General features: G+C 40.8%; 1 long non-coding RNA gene across 1 annotated transcript; it reads left to right on the top strand.

Annotated features, from left to right (window-relative positions):
- The first annotated feature begins 14,221 nt into the window (after positions 1-14,221).
- On the top strand, positions 14,222-14,576 carry LOC311109025. The gene is made up of 2 exons (XR_014610564.1): positions 14,222-14,269; positions 14,354-14,576. It is a non-coding gene; the product is annotated as an uncharacterized lncRNA (long non-coding RNA).
- The last annotated feature ends 6,380 nt before the right edge of the window (positions 14,577-20,956 follow it).

Raw genomic sequence — 20,956 nt, 5'->3', positions numbered from 1 at the left:
GATGCTCGGCCATGGAAACCTATTTCATTAAGCTCCCAAACAAATTTTTACACGCTAAGCGCTTCAGCACTCGGCGGTCCTGTTCTGTGAGCTTGTGTGGCCTACCACTTTGCGGCTGAGCCGTTGTTGCTCCTAGACGTTTCCACTTCACAATAACAGCACTTACAGTTGACCGGGGCAGCTCTAGCAGGGCAGAAATTTGAAGAACTGACTTGTTGGAAAGGTGGCATCCTATGACGGTGCCACGTTGAACGTCACTGAGCTCTTCAGTACGGGCCATTCTACTGCCAATGTTTGTCTATGGCGATTGCATGTCTGTGTGCTTGATCTTATACACCTGTCAGCAACAGGTGTGGCTGAAATAGCCAAATCCACTAATTTGAAGGGGTGTCCACATACTTTTGTGTATATATAGTGTACTTTTGTAGCAAGAAAGGCATTGTAGAATTATGAAACACATTCCAGACATTGGCTCTTGTTATCTTGCCATAAATCATTTGACAGAAATATCAGCTAGATTGGATAGCCAGCTTCAGCTATCACCTATGCTAGCTAGTGGCTGTCAGCTTGGCTAAACAAGGTCAGTGCAGGCTTTAGCCTACACATAGAACTGAATTAGCTGACCATCTTGAGATGGCGAATCAGTCAGGAGGGGAGAAGTCCTCAACTTCAAAACGTTGTTCTCTCCATAGCAAAAAAGCTAGTTTAGCTTACCTCGCTGTACTACTGCACTTGTTTGTTGTGATTGAATGGCAGACACACCCAAGAAACACCCAGATTAAACCACACCCCCAAGACAACTCTGGTTTGCCTTCTGTCATGGCCGGTAGCATTTCTTAATGAGCATTGATGAAAAACGAGGCCAAATCAGGAAGTGCAGTTGACCTTTAAAACTCGTAATTCTATTTCCAAATCCTTAACGGAATTACTGCAATTCATTGTAATCACAAACCACAGTTTGTTTTACAGCTCATAACTGTTTTTTTTAATAATCTTTCTTTCATCTGGGGGTCAAAGCAAGACTGAAAACAGCCTGGACAACCCCTCCTTCTCTCTCTCGCTTCTCTCTCTCTCTCCAGTTAATGTCACCTTACTAACACCTACCACTTACCCTCTTTCTATTTATTGCAACAAGCATCCTCACCCACTGAGCACCGACCGAAACCGGACGTCCATGGATGTTGAAAAGTAGTTGAAATTTGGTCAGTCCGCCCTGGCCGGACCAAATTTGCACCAATCATAGCACCAATCATATGTCTCACAAGTTTGGACAGCACAGTAGAGTAGAGCATAGTAGAGAAGAGCACAGTAGAGAACAGTACAGTACAGTAAAGAAAATTAGAGTACTGTATAGTGGAGTAGGGTTTAGTACAGTACAGTAGAGTAGAGCACACTAGAGTAGAGTACAGTATAATGTACTGTATTGTACTGAACATATCTACTTTACTGTACTCTACTGTACTGAACTGCATCTTATTATACTCTACTGTAGTGTTGCACGGTACACTGAAACGTCAGTTTTTTTAAATAATAGAACATGAAAAACAGTTTGTTACTAGAATATTACTTACTTTTGGTACTTGTGTCTCACGGATCAACTCTGTCTATCAGTGCAGCCGATGTCCCCAAGTGCGAAAACATCAAACCTGCTCCACTTAGCCTGCACTGGGAGTCTGGGCTGCATCATGTTAGCTCCCCACTCATGCTGCACAGAAGTTAACACACTTCAATAAAGCGACACGGCATGTAGAAACGTTGAAACTGTTCATTAATGTTGGCAAAACAATCTCCATACTGGCTAGTAATAATAATAACAATAATTAGTCATTTAGCAGACGCTCTTATCCAGAGCGACTTACAGGAGCAATTAGGGTTAAGTGCCTTGCTCAAGGGCACATCGACAGATTTTTCACCTAGTCGGCTCGGGGATTAGAACCAGCTACCTTTCGGTTACTGGCACAACGCTCTTAACCACTAAGCTACCTGCCGGCTAGAACACTTTACAATGCATGAAGATACTGGTAGCTTCTACATCTGCATTGCTTGCTGTTTGGGTTTTTAGGCTGGGTTTCTGTATAGCACTTTGTGACATCTGCTGATGTAAAAAGGGCTTTATGAATACATTTGAGTGATTGATTGATAGCTTCCAGCTTTGTAGGCTAACTTTTCTTGCTAGCTTACAGCTGAAGCTATCATCAATTCACTACCCTGGTACTTTGTATGTGATAATATGCAAATCATAACGCAAAATATGCTGATTTCAAAGCTGATTGCCTTAGAAATGTTATTAATTCACTTAAATCGGTCTCTCTCTCATGTCTCTTGATGTGTATTTTTGATGGATTATCAGATAAAACTGGGTTAATCACGAACATAGAGTTATAATTTTTTTTATATTTTTTTTATTTTTTATTTCACCTTTATTTAACCAGGTAAGCCAGTTGAGAACAGGTTCTCATTTACAACTGCGACCTGGCCAAGACAAAGCAAAGTAGTGCAACAAAAACAACACAGAGTTACATATGGGGTAAAAAAACATAAAGTCAGAAATACAACAGAAAATATATATACAGTGTGTGCAAATGTAGCAAGTTATGGAGGTAAGGCAATAAATAGGCTATAGTGCAGAATAATTACAATAGTATTAACACTGGAATGCTAGATGTGCAAGAGATTATGTGCAAATAGAGATACTGGGGTGCAAAAGAGCAAATTAAATAACAATATAGGGATGAGGTTGTTGGGTGGGCTAATTTCAGATGGGCTGTGTACAGGTGCAGTGATCGGTAAGGTGCTCTGACAACTGATGCTTAAAGTTATTGAGGGAGATAAGAGTCTCCAGCTTCAGAGATTTTTGCAATTCGTTCCAGTCATTGGCAGCAGAGAACTGGAAGGAATGGCGGCCAAAGGAGGTGTTGGCTTTGGGAATGACCAGTGAGATATACCTGCTGGAGCGCAGACTACGGGTGGGTGCTGCTATGGTGACCAATGAGCTAAGATAAGGCGGGGATTTGCCTAGCAGTGATTTATAGATGGCCTGGAGCCAGTGGGTTTGACGACGAACATGTAGTGAGGACCAGCCAACAAGAGCGTACAGGTCACAGTGGTGGGTAGTGTATGGGGCTTTGGAGACAAAACGGATGGCACTGTGATAGACTACATCCAATTTGCTGAGTAGAGTGTTGGAGGCTATTTTATAAATGACATCGCCGAAGTCAAGGATCGGTAGGATAGTCAGTTTTACGAGGGCATGTTTGGCAGCATGAGTGAAGGAGGCTTTGTTGCGAAATAGGAAGCCGATTCTAGATTTAACTTTGGATTGGAGATTCTTTATGTGAGTCTGGAAGTTGAGTTTACAGTCTAACCAGACACCTAGGTATTTGTAGTTGTCCACATACTCTAGGTCCGACCCGTCGAGAGTGGTGATTCTAGTCGGGTGGGCGGGTGCTAGCAGCGTTCGATTGAAAAGCATGCATTTAGTTTTACTAGTGTTTAAGAGCAGTTGAAGGCTACTGAAGGATTGTTGTATGGCATTGAAGCTCGTTTGGAGGTTTGTTAACACAGTGTCCAATGAAGGGCCAGATGTATACAAAATGGTGTCGTCTGCGTAGAGGTGGATCTGAGAGTCACCAGCAGCAAGAGCGACATCATTGATATACACGGAGAAAAGTGTCGGCCCAAGAATTGAACCCTGTGGCACCCCCATAGAGACTGCCATAGGTCCAGACAACAGGCCCTCCGATTTGACACACTGAACTCTATCTGAGAAGTAGTTGGTGAACCAGGCGAGGCAGTCATTTGAGAAACCAAGGCTATTTAGTCTGCCAATAAGAATGCGGTGGTTGACAGAGTCGAAAGCCTTGGCCAGGTCGATGAAGACGGCTGCACAGTACTGTCTATTATCAATCGCGGTTATAATATCGTTTAGGACCTTGAGCGTGGCTGAAGTGCACCCGTGACCAGCTCGGAAACCGGATTGCATAGCGGAGAAGGTACGATGGTATTCGAAATGGTCGATGATCTGTTTATTAACTTGGCTTTCGAATACTTTCGAAAGGCAGGGCAGGATGGATATAGGTCTGTAGCAGTTTGGATCTAGAGTGTCACCCCCTTTGAAGAGGGGGATGACCGCGGCAGCTTTCCAATCTCTGGGGATCTCAGACGTTATGAAAGAGAGGTTGAACAGACTAGTAATAGGGGTTGCGACAATTTCGGCGGCTAGTTTTAGGAAGAAAGGGTCCAGATTGTCTAGCCCAGCTGATTTGTAGGGGTCCAGATTTTGCAGCGCTTTCAAAACATCAGCTGTCTGAATTTGTGTGAAGGAGAAGCGGGGGGGGCATGGGCAAGTTGCAGCAGAGGGTGCAGAGTTGGTGGCCGGGTTAGTGGTAGCCAGATGGAAAGCATGGCCAGCTGTAGCAAAATGCTTGTTGAAATTCTCGATTATTGTAGATTTATCGGTGGTGATAGTGTTTCCTAGCCTCAGTGCAGTGGGCAGCTGGGAGGAAGTGCTCTTATTCTCCATGGACTTTACAGTGTCCCAAAACTTTTTGGAGTTAGTGCTACAGGATGCAAATTTCTGTTTGAAAAAGTTAGCCTTTGCTTTCCTGACTGCTTGTGTATATTGGTTCCTAACTTCCCTGAAAAGTTGCATATCGCGGGGGCTATTTGATGCTAATGCTGTACGCCACAGGATGTTTCCACTCAATCTCAGGAGTGACTGAGTCAAATGTGTTGTGCCAATTTACCGTTTATGTGGCACTACAGACAGACCAAATTGTGGTTCTCAGTAGGTTCTCAGTAGCTCAGCTGGTAGAGCACGGCGCTTGTAATGCCAAGGTAGTGGGTTCGATCCCCGGGACCACCCATACACAAAAAAATTAAAAATAAAATGTATGCACGCATGACTGTAAGTCGCTTTGGATAAAAGCGTCTGCTAAATGGCATATTATATTATATTATTATGTTTTTGTGCTGGTCAAGGGCAGTCAAGTCTGAGGAGAACCAGGGGCTATATCGGCTCTTAGTTCTGTATTTTTTGAATGGGGCATGTTTATTTAAGATTGAGAGGAAATTACTTTTAAGGAACAACCAGGCATCCTCTACTGACGGAATGAGATCTATATCCATCCAAGATACCTGGGCCAGGTCAATTAGGAAGGCCTCCTCGCTAAAGTGTTTTAGGGAGCGTTTGACAGTGATGAGGGGTGGTTGTTTGACCGCGGACCCGTTACGGACGCAGGCAATAAGGCAGTGATCGCTGAGATCCTGGTTGAAGACAGCTGAGGTGTATTTAGAGGGTATGTTAGTCAGGATGATATCTATGAGGGTACCCATGTTTAAGGATTTAGGGTTGTATCTGGTAGGTTCGTTGATAATTTGCGTGAGGTTGAGGGCATCTAGCTTGGATTGTAGGATGGCTGGGGTATTAAGCATATCCCAATTTAGGTCACCAAGCAGTACAAACTCAGAGGATAAATGGGGGGCAATCAATTCACATATGGTGTCCAGGGCACAGCTGGGGGCTGAGGGGGGTCTGTAGCAAGCGGCAACAGTGAGAGACTTATTTCTGGAAAGGTGGATTTTTAGAAGTAGAAGCTCAAACTGTTTGGGCACAGACCTGGATAGTATGATAGAGCTCTGCAGGCTATCTCTACAGTAGATTGCAACTCCACCCCCTTTGGCAGTTCTATCTAGACGGAAAATGTTATAGTTGGGGATGGAAATTTCAGAATTTTTGGTGGCCTTCCTGAGCCAGGATTCAGACACTGCTAGAACATCTGGGTTGGCAGAGTGTGCTAACGCAGTGAATAACTCAAACTTAGGAAGTAGACTTCTGATATTTATGTGCAAGAAACCAAGACTTTTGCGATTACAGAAGTCAACAAATGATAGCTCCTGGGGAGTAGGAGTGATACTGGGGGCTACAGGGCCTGGGTTAGCCTCTACATCACCAGAGGAACAGAGGAGGACTAGAATAAGGATACGGCTAAAGGCTTTAAGAACTGGTCTTCTAGTGCGTTGGGTACATAGAATAAAGGGGGCAGATTTCCGGGTGTTATAGAAAAGATTCAGGGCATTATGTACAGACAAGGATATGGAAGGATATGAGTAAATTGGAGGTAAACCTAAGCGTTGGGTAACACTGAAAGAGATAGTATCTCTAGAGGCATCAATTGAATCGGTCTCTGAGTGTATGGGTGGAGGGACAAAGGAGCTAACTAAGGCAGGTTTAGCTAGGCTGGGGGGTCTACAGTGATATAGTACAATTAGAAATAACCGAAACAACAATAAACTAACCATGTTTGGGCTGAGGCTAAACATAAACAGGATGTAGTACCGTAAAAAGGAACAGTCCAGCAGATATCAGCTGTATAGCTGAGTTATCATAAGGTCCGGTGGTGAAGTGCTAGTGAGTAAGAGGCCACGGCTAGCGTGTGCTACGTCCGTTTTGTTGTAGCCAGCTGGTAGCGAAGAATCCGGTCCAGTGATTCCGGCGGAAAAAACTGATATGTTCTGGGTCGATAACGCGCAGTGCTGACTGGCCGAATATCCGGTGATCAAAGTCCAGTGATTAAAATTAATCCCGCGGAGAAAAAAATCAAATGTTCTGGGTGAAACACTGCTAGCTGTGGCTAATAGCAAGTAGCTAGTCCAGTAGCTAGTTCAGTTTAGTGAGTAAGCGTGTGCTAACGGGCCAGGGCTAGCAGATGGATGGAATCTTCGTGGTTACGTCGTAACCACATCAGACGATTTCGTCGGCAGACCAGTCGTGTAGGATCGGCGGGGCTCCGTGTCAATACTATGTGGTCCCGTCCGGTTGATAGAGAGGTAGATAGCCGGGAGATGGGCCTAGCTCAGGTTGATTAGCCAGACCACAGCGTCCGTTTTGTTGTAGCCAGCTGGTAGCAATGAATCCGGAGTTAAAGTTCCAGTGAATCAGTGATTCCGCGGAAAAACTGATATGTTCTGGGTCGATAACGCGCTGTGCAGACTGGCCGAATATCCGGTGATCAATGTCCAGTGATTAAAATTAATCCCGCGGAAAAAAATCCAATGTTCTGGGTGAAATTCCGCTAACTGTGGCTAATAGCAAGTAGCTAGTTAGCTGGTTAGCTAGTTTCAACTGGAGATTCTAGATAAAAGGTAAGTCAATAATAGAATCCGTTCCACATTGAGTGAGGCGGGTTGCAGGAAAGTATATTTTGTAGAAGGATGAAAAGTCTGATAGGGAAATATGTACGAAAAATACAAAAAAAACAGGGTATTTACAGGCTATTTACAGACACACGACAAAAACAGAACTGCACTACTACGCCATCTTGGAATCAAATAATTATAATTATTTGTTACTGGGCCAGAAATGTAATTGGGTCATTTCACTGTGTGTGTGGTGGTAAAGAGGGAATCTGACCTAGGGTCAGATTGCTTGCTCTTACTTAGATCCATGGTTGTCTTATCATATCAAAGACTGAAACTGGCTTGGGCCTTTTGGTTCTGTCTTCAAACACAGTGAAAAGAGCCGGGGTTGAACAGAGTTTAAACTAAACATGAGTGTGTGGGCAAGACAGGGGAGTGAGTGATTGGTTGGAGTACTATGTGCATAATAAAAGTCGAGTTTAGCCGCCCTCAGAGACAAAATAAGTGGGCGGAGCAATAAAAGAGCGGGAAACTGATGAGGGGACTATATAACATGGAGGGAGAGAGTAAGAGGGTGTGCCATTCTGCAGACTGGCATCGGCTTTGTTGAAACTTTAATAAAGTCATTTCTTGAGGCAACAAAAACTCTGTAAGACCTTATTTGTAATAAAGTATAGTGGTTCTTTTCCACAACACTCTCCCAAAGATGATCTATTGCCTCAGCAAACTGACTCCGGGCCGCCACTCTTGCCTGGTGAATGACTTCATTACTGGTTAAAGAGACAGCTTACACTTCTATGCAAATGTTGTTGATCTGTACAATAAAATACATCCCAAATGGAAGGGAAACAGATTGTTTGTCATCTGTGTGCATGAAATTTGCCAAAACAAGCTCACTAACGCAATGCATGCACACACTACTATTACATTTGCAAAATTCTGGTATCGTGACAACACTACTTTACTGTGCTGTACTGTGATGTCTATGAGTACGGTTACATGCACACAATAATGTGATTATTGTGGATAGTCAGATTAATATAATAGTTTGATTAAAACGTTTACATGCTTTGCAAGAAGAATGATTCCCGTAATAATCCTGTTTATATGGACACATCAGAAATCAGGCTACCTGATGGCACTCTGATAAATGCAGAAAATTGACAATCAAAATAAACGTTCTACCACAGCGAACATGTTATTTTTGGGAATCATATTTTAATCTGAGTTTTTATGTGAAAACTACTTCTACTATGCATACATTCAGTTGTTCCGAACTCAGATCAAATGCACAGATCAAATACACAGCTGGAATGCCGATTAAGCCGTTTACATGTCCTAATAATTCTAAAGATTGCTCAGAAAACCAGGTGTTTTAATCGCCATATGCTTACTTTGATTTTGACCTCACTCCGATTAAGATAAGCAGAGTAAAGTGTTTACGTGACTATTGCGTAATCTGCCTACTGCCATAATCCATTTAATATCAAATTATTAGTGTGCATGTTAACGTTCTCTATGTTTCACAAGTGTGGACGTCTATGATTGTTTCGGATTTGGTCTGGTCCGGACCAAATGTTGTCTTGTTTGGGGGTGGAGCTCATTACAATAATAGCCAGTGTGTAAAATAATAGCCAAATATGCAATTTAAGGATATTGCATATTTCTACATTTGTGTACCTATTCAGGATACATCACCATGAAGAGAATGATATTCATATCCATAATTATGCATTTCTGTATAGTACAGATCAGGGACCCATGATGTAATTACGATACCATAATTCCGTTACCGGATGTAAATCCACTTCACCTACTGTAGTTCATAAACAAAATACATGTTTTCAAACTCAAAGTGTCATGTCATAGCTGATACCCGATTCTTTCTGCAGACATCTCTTTTTGGAAAATGTGGTCGCATAAAAAACTAAGGGAGATTTTACTGTAATTCTGTTACCAACCTTTCATCTGCACAGTTCTTCCAGTAAGTGTGTTTTCGTGAAATGTTCTGTGTAAATTGTTCAATGTAGTCCTAGTGCATAGAGTTGTATGGTTTGTTAAACTTTGAAATCAATGGTTTTTGTTTGGCATACATTTTAAAGTGAAACATCGGTGTAAAAGCGGAATTCTGTCTCCATGGAATTGCCCACATCCAGCCCAAAGTGGGAGGTTTAAAAAAAGACTTATGCTCCGAAAACTTTGGATACTACATGTCTTTAAGGTCTTATTTCAGGATAAGCTGTTTACATGCACCTTTGATATCCAGTTTCACAAGTATCCCAGTAACCATGAATAAACAGAATATTCCTACTTTTGACCAGGGACGGCGTAACGATCTTTTGACAAGGGGTGGGGAGAAAAAAGTTTTTAAACCTCATTTAGATATTTTTCTGCTTATAATTTCCATTTGGTAGCCTATATGTTAGTCAACTTGTCTATAATTAGATACTTGCAACTTTTTTTTTGTCATTACTTGATGCCCTGGAATACTAAATAAAGGCTTGCTCACCAGAATAGTCTAAATCGATAGAATGTTGATGATGCATTCAAATATACGGAAAAGCTGTATCTTTCATTTCCGCTTCTCTTTCGGAGCAAAGGCGTTTAGGGACCAGGGAGATTTTCCATGCAGTTTGTTTGAAATGTTTGAAATGAAAAGTTATGAAAACGATCCAACAGGTTTCTGATAGTATTTCAGTTCATCTTGCATGCATATTGTATGTGGTTTAAAGTGAAATACTGTCAGCTTTTATGTCGCTGAAAGAAATTGCACGTTAAGTCTACACAACGCGGACTGTAAGCACGCATTCACATTTTCTCAAGATGAAAAAAATCATATTTCTCCACTCTTGTTCCAGAGACAAAATTAACATTTGCTCTATTGTTTTACTGCAAGAAACACTTAATTTTGCAAGAGTTAATATTACAATAGGCTACATGTGAGGCCTACAGTCAGTGTCCAGATTTCAGTTACTATTCTAACTATTACTGTTCCCATATGAATTCAAGGGGTAGATCAGCTTTAATATTACAGATAGATTGTAGCTTCCATCAATGCAATTGTCTGCATTATTCCCTATCCCCCATACAGTGAGGGAAAAAAGTATTTGATCCCCTGCTGAATTTGTACGTTTGCCCACTGACAAAGAAATGATCAGTCTATAATTTTAATGGTAGGTTTATTTGCACAGTGAGAGACAGAATAACAACGAAAAAATCCAGAAAAACGCATGTCAAAAATGTTATAAATTGATTTGCATTTTAATGAGGGAAATAAGTATTTGACCCCGTCTCAATCAGAAAGATTTCTGGCCGCCCAGGTGTCTTTTATACAGGTAACAAGCTGAGATTAGGAGCACACTCTTAAAGGGAGTGCTCCTAATCTCAGTTTCTTACCTGTATAAAAGACACCTGTCCACAGAAGCAATCAATCAATCAGATTCCAAACTCTCCACCATGGCCAAGACCAAAGAGCTCTCCAAGGATGTCAGGGACAAGATTGTAGACCTACACAAGGCTGGATTGGGCTACAAGACCATCGCCAAGCAGCTTGGTGAGAAGGTGACAACAGTTGGTGCGATTATTGGCAAATGGAAGAAACACAAAAGAACTGTCAATCTCCCTCGGCCTGGGGCTCCATGCAAGATCTCACCTCGTGGAGTTGCAATGATCATGAGAACGGTGAGGAATCAGCCCAGAACTACACGGGAGGATCTTGTCAATGATCTCAAGGCAGCTGGGACCATAGTCACCAAGAAAAAAATTGGTAACACACTACGCCGTGAAGGACTGAAATCCTGCAGCGCCCGCAAGGTCCCCCTGCTCAAGAAAGCACATATACATGCCCGTCTGAAGTTTGCCAATGAACATCTGAATGATTCAGAGGAGAACTGGGTGAAAGTGTTGTGGTCAGATGAGACCAAATTGGAGCTCTTTGGCATCAACTTAACTCTCCGTGTTTGGAGGAGGAGGAATGCTGCCTATGACCCCAAGAACACCATCCCCACCGTCAAACATGGAGGTGGAAACATTATGCTTTGGGGTTGTTTTTCTGCTAAGGGGACAGGACAACTTCACTGCATCAAAGGGACGATGGACGGGGCCATGTACCGTCAAATCTTCGGTGAGAACCTCCTTCCCTCAGCCAGGGCATTGAAAATGGGTCGTGGATGGGTATTCCAGCATGACAATGACCCAAAACACACGGCCAAGGCAACAAAGGAGTGGCTCAAGAAGAAACACATTAAGGTCCTGGAGTGGCCTAGCCAGTCTCCAGACCTTAATTCCATAGAAAATCTGTGGAGGGAGCTGAAGGTTCGAGTTGCCAAACGTCAGCCTCGAAACCTTAATGACTTGGAGAAGATCTGCAAAAAGGAGTGGGACAAAATCCCTCCTGAGATGTGTGCAAACCTGGTGGCCAACTACAAGAAACGTCTGACCTCTGTGATTGCCAACAAGGGTTTTGCCACCAAGTACCAAGTCATGTTTTGCAGAGGGGTCAAATACTTATTTCCCTCATTAAAATGCAAATCAATTTATAACATTTTTGACATGCGTTCTTCTGGATTTTTTTGTTGTTATTATGTCTTTCACTGTTCAAATAAACCTACCATTAAAATTATAGACTGATCATGTCTTTGTCAGTGGGCAAACGTACAAAATCAGCAGGGGATCAAATACTTTTTTCCCTCACTGTATATATTTTTTGTCAATATACAGTACCGGTAAAACGTTTGGACACACCTACTCATTCCAGGGTTTTTCTTTATTTTTACTATTTTCTACATTGTAGAATAATAGTGAAGACATCAAAACTATGAAATGACACATATGGAATCATGTAGTAACCAAAACAAGTGTTAAACAAATCAAAATATATTTTAGATTTTAGATTCTTCAAAGTTGCCACCCTTTAAATTGATGACAGCTTTGCACACTCTTGGCATTCTCTCAACCAGCTTCATGAGGTAGTCACCTGGAATGCATTTCAATTAACAGGTGTGTCTTGTTAAAAGTTAATTTGTGGAATTTCTTTCCTTCTTAATGCGTTTGAGACAATCAGTTGTGTTGTGACAAGGTAGGGGTGGTATACAGAAGATAGCCCTATTTGGTAAAAGACCAAGTCCATATTATGGCAAGAACAGCTCAAATAAGCAAAGAGAAATGACAGTCCATCATTACTTTAAGACGTGAAGGTCAGTCAATCCGGAAAATTTCAAGAACTTTGAAAGTTCCTTCAAGTGCAGTCGCAAAACCCATCAAGCGCTATGATGAGACTGGCTCTCATGAGGACCGCCACAGGAAAGGAAGACCCAGAGTTACCTCTGCTGCAGAGGATAAGTTCATTAGAGTTACCAGCCTCAGAAATCTGCAATTAACTGCAGCTCAGATTGCAACTCAGAGTTCAAGTAACAGAAACATCTCAACATCAACTGTTCAGAGGAGACTGCGTAAATCAGGCCTTCATGGCCGAATTGCTGCAAAGAACCCACTACTAAAGGACACCAATAATAAGAAGAGACTTGCTTGGCCCAAGAAGCAAAAGCAATGGACATTAGACCGGTGGAAATCTGTCCTTTGGTCTGATGAGTCTAAATTTGAGATTTTTGTTTCCATCCGCCGTGTCTTTGTTACAGCCAGAGTAGGTGAACGGATGACCTCTGCATGTGTGATTCCCACTGTGAAGCATGGAGGAGGAGGTGTGATGGTGTGGGGGTGCTATGCTGGTGACACTGTCAGTGATTTATTTAGAATTCAAGGCACACTTAACCAGCATGGCTACCACAGCATTCTGCAGTGATACGCCATCCATTCTGGTTTTTGCTTAATGGGACTATCATTTGTTTTTCAACAGGACAATGACCAAAAAAACACACCTCCATATGTAGGAACTCCTTCAAGACTGTTGGAAAAGCATTCCAGGTGACTGGTTGAGAGAATGCAAAGCTCTCATCAAGGCAAAGGGTGGCTACTTTGAAGAATCTCAAATATAAAATATATTTTGATTTGTTTAACACTTTTTTGGTTACTACATGATTCCATATGTGTTATTTCATAGTGGTGATTTCTACAATGTAGAAAATAGTAAAAATAAAGAAAAACCCTTGAATGAGTAGGTGTGTCCAAACTTTTGACTGGTACTGTATGTTTGATGTTGTCAATGTTTGATGCTGTGAAACTTGGGGAATAGCTTTCAGATTAGCATTATTTTGTAAATATTTATGAGTGAGTAATTTAATCAATGTACTCAAGTGTAAATACTTTATCATTTTTTTGTTGTGTTAATACTTTTTTGATAGTGAGTGTCTTTACACAATGGAAGACAAAATTAGTGTTATTCCTATTGACATGAATGTGGTGTCATTAAAGAAGGGTCTGCTCTTTACAACTAAGTTAACTTGTAATTGTCATTTGTTCTTTGTTTTTGAGCTGTCTGTTTGAAATGTGTGAGAAAATTTGCTTTATCTGGAAAATTCTCAGTAATCTACAGCAGCATTCTAGAATTATATTGCATTTTAAAGGGTTAGTATTTATAAAAAAGCGGGTTGTTTGGATCCTGGATGCTGATTGGTTTATATGTGGAAGTTGTGGGACAACAACTCCTGCATAATATTATGACGTATTGTTATGATGTCTTTTCATGGTGTTGTGGGAACAAGGTTAAATCTAGTAGATAGTAATCTCCCTCGACATACTGGAATCCTTGGCCTCCAGACTGTGTGGCACCAAGAGTCACCTGAGGTTTATCTTAGAATGATTGATGGACATAATATACTGACTTGGGGTACAAGGTAATAACATCAAAGAAGGGAGTGCCCACTGATGGTTAACAGATGGTGTTGAAGAAACATGTAACATGACTTATATAAACTGAGAGGTTTTCTTTGTCTAGTAGTTTGAATGGCAAGAGGCAAAGCACGTGCCTTTTTTTAGATGAACCTGTTAGGCCTACTGCTGCTAGGTAGCGCTCTCTCTGCTCTCCCCCTCCCCTCTGTCTGTCCTTGATTGCAGGAGTGAAGTCTGGTGTGCGGGAGTCAGGGTTCCAGCTGCAGCTCATTCACCATAATCACCTCAGCCTTTAAGACCCGGTCAAACTTGCCACTCATCGTCAGATCATAGTCAAGACGACCATGTTAGTTTCGCTGTTGACTCAACCTGCTTGTTTTCGCCCTTTGTGTTTTTGGCCTGTTCTAGTTACTTTTCTCCTGTGCCACAGATTATTGGAACCTGACTCCTGCCTCCGCTTCACTCCTGCCACCACCATCCTGCTTTCCACTACCGGACCTCCCTTTTGGACTCACCACGGACACTAGGACATTACGGTACCACACCTGCTCTGAACCTGGATCTGTTACCCTCCCTGTAAACCTGGACTTGCTCTTCCCCTATTATTGGAAACCTGGACAAATTGAACTTTGTAAATAAACCTGTTAAACCTTCTCTGGCTCGGTGTAGTTGTCTGCATTTGGGTTCAAATCCAGTTAAATCATGACAGAACCCAGTACCGTACCTATTAAATATTTGTATTAACTCTCCATATAACTGTTTAAGTATATTCTTGCATCCTGAATTACTTGATACCATAGAAACTCATCATAACAGATTGGCGTCTGAACGAAAAGGATGCAGTTTACAGCCAAACTAACAGGTAAGCAGACTTTCATTTATTGGATTATGTCAAATTCTGCTTATCTGTGGTAAAGCTGAGCTGTAACGAACGTTTAAAATTCATTATTTTTAAAGGGGGACGATGAGTGATGTTGAGTTGTGTAGAAGGGATGTAAGGAGAATGATCAAATTAGACAATAACATGGTGCTATGATTCTAAGAAGGGTTTGTTCAGAGTAATGACTAAAAACAACAGAGGAGAAGGAGAATGGGTTTAACAAGATTGGGCGTAGGGTCTTTTAATGTGTACGACATTACAAAGATAGAGGTTTAGGTCATTATAAAGTTGCGAGGTTCAAGTCCTCAGCAAGCTTAAGAAAATTAGTATTTTGTTGAAGGTTCAAGTCCTTGTTTGAAGGTTAAAGTCCTTGGTAGAAAGACGACATTCTAATGTGAAAAGTTGTGAAGTTCAAGTCCTCAGAAAGCTTAAGGAATACACATTGTTCATAGGTTCAAGTCCTGTGATGAAATAATAGACATTGTTCATAGGTTCAAGTCATGTGATGAAAGAATAGACATTGTTCGTAGGTTCGGGTCCTCGGGGAAGCAGAGTAGAGAGGTGGATGTGAATAGGTTCAAGGCCTCAGCCGTGTTATAGAAGCCCTATGAGAAAATTAGTCCTGTGTGAATTACTCAAAACGGCCAGGAGAGCGAGCAGATTCAAGTGAGCCTGTTGAATCATAGCACCAAAGACAAAATAGGCAAACAACATTTTAATAAAGATCAAGGTGGGGATTTGATTCAAGTATTTGATTACTAATATTGCATGAACTAATGGCAGTAATGAATGGCCAGCTTAGTAGACCGGTATCTGGCAAAACAGTCACCATTAAAGAGTAAATCAGAGCTTCATTTACCTCGAAGAGAGAGACAGGAAATGATGAAATTATTACAGACAAATCCACATTTAGAACAAGTCTCTTGTAAAGTAATGTAAATCAGACTATGTGCAAATGGGTGTTAAGTAAATTAGGATTTTTCCATGTGGAACTATATCTTAGTGATTTATCAGCATGGAGAGATTAAATTATATGAATATGCATGACAGGTTAATATAAATTTGGATAATAAGCTTTGATATAACATTATATTGTGGTTCCGTACATCAATGCCTATCATATAATATCAAAGAGGGGTATGGAGAGCGTGTGGTTATTTTAGAGAGTAGTGGAAAAGTCTGTATTTTCTGGGACAGGCAGGGCAGTGTCCTGGAAATTACAGTCTGTTTTATTTTTTGGTCCGCTGGGAGTATGTTTGTAGAAGTTGATTTGTGTTGAGTGAGGATCGTTGAACAAAAGTTGTGAGTACCTAGAAGTTTCAACCGTTCTATATGGAGTTTGTGACGATGTGAAAATAGGATGAAGTTTATGTATGTAATCGATTACTAGAGAAGTGAGAAAATCATAATTAGAGTGCTATGTATGTATTAACTTGCTCACCCAAACGTAGACGTACGTCATGGGTGGGAAATAATGAATATGGGTTTTCTAAGTTTGTACCATTGTTAGATCCTTTGACAGAGATAAGGTTTAAGAAATGACCTGCCCATAAGGAGTGGAAGTTATAGACGTAACTTATAACATAGTACAAAGCCCATTCAGGGTTTCCATTAAACTAATTATCATTGCGGAGCTAAGGTGGTGAAGTGAAGGAACTTCATTTTATATCAGATGGTAAGATGATAAACCAGTGTAATTGGGCTATTTATGGGATTTATTTGTCATTTCAATGGCATAGAGTAAAATCTGGGTTGCTGACTGTAATTCAACTGTTGGTATGTGTTGCTTAGACAGATACTACAAAGTATTTGGTTTGGTGATGTAGAATGGAAGGTTTGTAGTGTGCTTGGTTCAAATGGAAAGACTCACTTATTTAACAGGAATAGCGAGACGATTTCGTGGTAGTAATTTTTTTTGCGTTGCCTAATGGTTTGCTAGCTTAAACGATTGAGAATGGTGCCGTAATGTCAATCCATAATTTGGATATTGATACTATGGATATAAATTCAATATATGCTTCTCAACTACAGCAAGTGTTTGGTTTGTTACTTGTAACCTACTTAGAAAGGACAGTTACCTAGATCTGCTGTATCCTAATAATGGCGGATTGGTGGTTTCATAAGAGCTGTGGCTATGATCTTAATTGATAACAAGGGAAAATAAGGGTATAGTGACGAAGCACAGGGAAGCGAGTGTCTTATCTTAATGGAAAGTGAAGCAAGGGGACAAATAGAATAAAAAGAGTATTAAAAATACAACAGGGATTATGAAGCTGTGTTGGAAGGGAGCAGAGTATGAAGGATAACATTAACTGAGGAATATAGGAACTTGTAGCTGAGGTCACTACAGAAATATTACTGATACAATATCGTAACAGATAAACTGAACCAAACATGAAGCTACTACAGCAATTGATTGTTAATGTTGTTAAATTAGTTTTTCAACCCTACGATAGAGAGAAATGCAGAACGCTTTTTGAGAATGGTTTTTATTTGTTGTCTGGAGAATTTCTAGGTGTTGATCTTTCAGGGTTAGCAACTGGGGCTCGCTGAACGTGAGAGGGCTGTAAGGGACATAATGGGTTAAGTTTGGTGTAGTGGGATTACTGGTTGCTGCGAGAAAGGAGAAAGTCAAAGGGGGGTAAATGTTACCGGTGTGGAAGGGCTAGCTAGTTAGTGGTGTGAACTAGTAGCGTTTAGAGTGGTGACGTAACTTGCTCTGTGACCTGGAAGTAGTTGTTTGCCTTGCTTTGCAAGGGTCGTTGCTTTTGTGGAGCGACGGGTAATGGCGCTTCGAGGGTGACTGTTGTCGATGTGTGCAGAGTGTCCCTGGTTCAAGCCCATGGGCTCCCGAGTGGCGCAGCGGTCTAAGGCACTGCATCTCAGTGCTTGAGGCGTCACTACAGACCCCCTGGTTCGATTCCAGGCTGTATCACAACTGGCTGTGATTGGGAGTCCCATAGTGCGGCGCACAATTGGCCCAGTGTCATCTGGGTTTGGCCGGTGTAGGCTGTCATTGTAAATAAGAATTTGTTCTTAACTGACTTGCCTAGTTAAATAAAGGTAGAATATTTTTTATTTGTTTTATGTAGGCACGAAAGCAAAACTGTTACATTGATGCTATTGACCTAGATCACTGGGTGAATTGATAAGATTGTAGGAAAGGGATTGTCTTACCAACACATGGCAGCATAGGATAACATAGTATTTAAAGTTGCATCACTGTGAATAGATGTTTTGTTTGTTTTGACTATAACTTAAAAATAATTTGTCATATGCTAGAGTACCGTTAGATGGAAAGTCAGCGATAGAGAATAATAGATATTGTAGAGGGTTTTCTGTGTTAGAAGGATAAGTAGGTTCATTGGGAGATGAGAAATGTTGAATTGGATTGTTTGAAGAAGGAAAGCAGGTTAATTGGGAGATGAGATGTTGAATTGGATTGTTTGAAGAAGGAAAGTAGGTTAATTGGGAGATGAGAAATGTTGAATTGGATTGTTTGAGTAGACTGGTATTAAAATAATGCTTTCTAGTTAGGTGAATGAAAATATGTTATTAAGTAGTAGTGGTTTGTGGATAGAATTTACTAATGCTATGATTTAGTAAGAGGGTGAAAGAGAGTAGTGCTAGTTGGGCTATATTGAGATGTACAGGACGCAGAGGGTAATGTGGAGCACATGTATAGATATTTGAATATAGAATGTTCTTTGACAATTTTTATTTTTAATTTAAATTTTTTGTAAGTTCTGAAGTTATTAAACAATACGTTTTTGTTTTAAGACATCAATGCAACAATTGGAGGAGATTACATTACTGAAAAGGGGTTATAGGTTTATATTAGTAGGTGTAGTGAACATAATGAAACATGGTATTATCTGATGTGTTTTGAGTGGGAGTTTTTTTTCTTTCCAGTATTGATGGAAGTCCCCTACAGTATATGTTAAGGGAAAAGTAGGAGTCAACGTCTCAAACAATCTTTTAAATAAATGCATGGGATAAAATATCATGGTTTCCTTACGCGGAGTAATTGATTATATTTGCAAATGAATGAAATATGTGTCACGATCGTTGAGAGACGGGTCAGACCAAGGTGCAGTCAATACCATGTTTCATGTCTCCCGAGTGGCGCAGTGGTCTAGCTGTGCCACTAGAGATCCTGGTTCGAATCCAGGCTTTGTCGTAGCCGGCCGCGACCGGGAGACCCATGGGGCGGCGCACAATTGGTCCAGCGTCGTCCAGGGTATGGGAGGGAATGGCCGGCAGGGATGTAGCTCAGTTGGTAGAGCATGGCGTTTGCAACGCCAGGGTTGTGGGTTCGATTCCCATGGGGGGCCAGTATGAAAAAATTTAATAATAATGTATGCACTCACTACCTAAGTATGATCCCCAATCAGAGACAACGAGCGACAGCTGCCTCTGATTGGGAATCACACCCGGCCAAACATAGAAATATCAACCTAGATCTACAACATAGAAATACAATAACATAGATCTCAACAAACTCACACCCTGACCCAACCAACAAGAGTTCTCTAGATCAGGGCATGACAATATGACATTTAGAGGGGTGACAGGAACAATATAAGGGGAAACAGATATTTCCTATGTTGTTGATCAAGTACCAATACTAGGATAATTTGATATGGGATCAAATGGAGCTGATTATGGGGTTGAATAATCATTGTGAGCATTACAGAGGATGAAGTCTAAAGGGTAATCAAGTAAAAAATACTCATTGTAAACTCAGGGAAACTTGAGTGGTTTTCATCTTTTGAGAGATTTTATGTAATCTTCTTATGGAGTAGTTATGAGGAATTAGATTGAAACAAACGATTATTGATGTGAGGTAGGACAGCGTATATCTGCATCATGTTTTGTGTGTAATTACAATTTTTGGATTGCTGATTATACTTGAATGTTAACTAAATGTATACTTTCTCTTCCAGGAGAATGGGGATTTCCTTATCTCTCATTGGAATGTTTCCCAAGTCTGTGGGCTAGGGGGAGCAGTTAGTAAAATTCAGCAGTCTTATACTTAGGCCGTGAAAGGGAGCTACCAATTTAAAATAAGGCCTGGCTATTTTTGTTTGTTGTTTTCCAATTGGGTTTTTCAAATAACCACACACAACCCACCTAGTATGATGTTTATAAAGGTTTTATATTTTTATTTTAGGGTTTTTTCACAGGTTAGAGATGATAAGTCTTAAAGGGGCACACACTTAATTTTATGAAGTTTTTGTTTTCTGAGTAAATTTTGGGTAAACACATTATTTATTTTAAGAAGAAATGTCATGAGGACTTAATGTACGCTTGGGATACATAACATTTATGAAATGTTTTGACTGTTGTTAATGATCAGTTTATACTATAAGAATGGAACATTTCTTTGAAGGGTTTGAATGACCTCTGACCTGTGTCCTGACTATTTAGTGTGAATTGATCACCCACACTGGAAATTCTAAAGGCATGGGATGAGGAATTGAAGGTGATTTATTACAGAGTTGAGGGTAATTTGTAATACTAATAATTATGAAGAAGTTTATAAGTTGGCAATAGTCATATACAGTGGGGGAAAAAAGTATTTAGTCAGCCACCAATTGTGCAAGTTCTCCCACTTAAAAAGATGAGAGAGGCCTGTAATTTTCATCATAGGTACACGTCAACTATGACAGACAAAATGAGAAAAAATGTCCAGAAAATCACATTGTAGGATTTTTTATGAATTTATTTGCAAATTATGGTGGAAAATAAGTATTTGGTCACCTACAAACAAGCAAGTTTGGGCGGCAGGTAGCTTAGTGGGTAAGAGCGTTGTGCCAGTAACCGAAAGGTCGCTGGTTCTAATCCCCGAGCCGACTAGGTGAAAAATCTGTCGATGTGCCCTTAAGCAAGGCACTTAACCCTAAATGCTCCTGTAAGTCGCTCTGGATAAGAGCGTCTGCTAAATGACTAAAATGTAAAATGTAAGTTTCTGTCTCTCACAGACCTGTAACTTCTTCTTTAAGAGGCTCCTCTGTCCTCCACTCGTTACCTGTATTAATGGCACCTGTTTGAACTTGTTATCAGTATAAAAGACACCTGTCCACAACCTCAAACAGTCACACTCCAAACTCCACTATGGCCAAGACCAAAGAGCTGTCAAAGGACACCAGA

This window comes from Coregonus lavaretus, assembly GCF_964263955.1.
Source record: "Coregonus lavaretus genome assembly, chromosome: 34".
NCBI classification, from domain to species: Eukaryota; Metazoa; Chordata; class Actinopteri; order Salmoniformes; family Salmonidae; genus Coregonus; species Coregonus lavaretus.
Note: the sequence above shows the minus strand (reverse complement) of the source record. Positions and strands in the feature narration are given on the sequence as shown.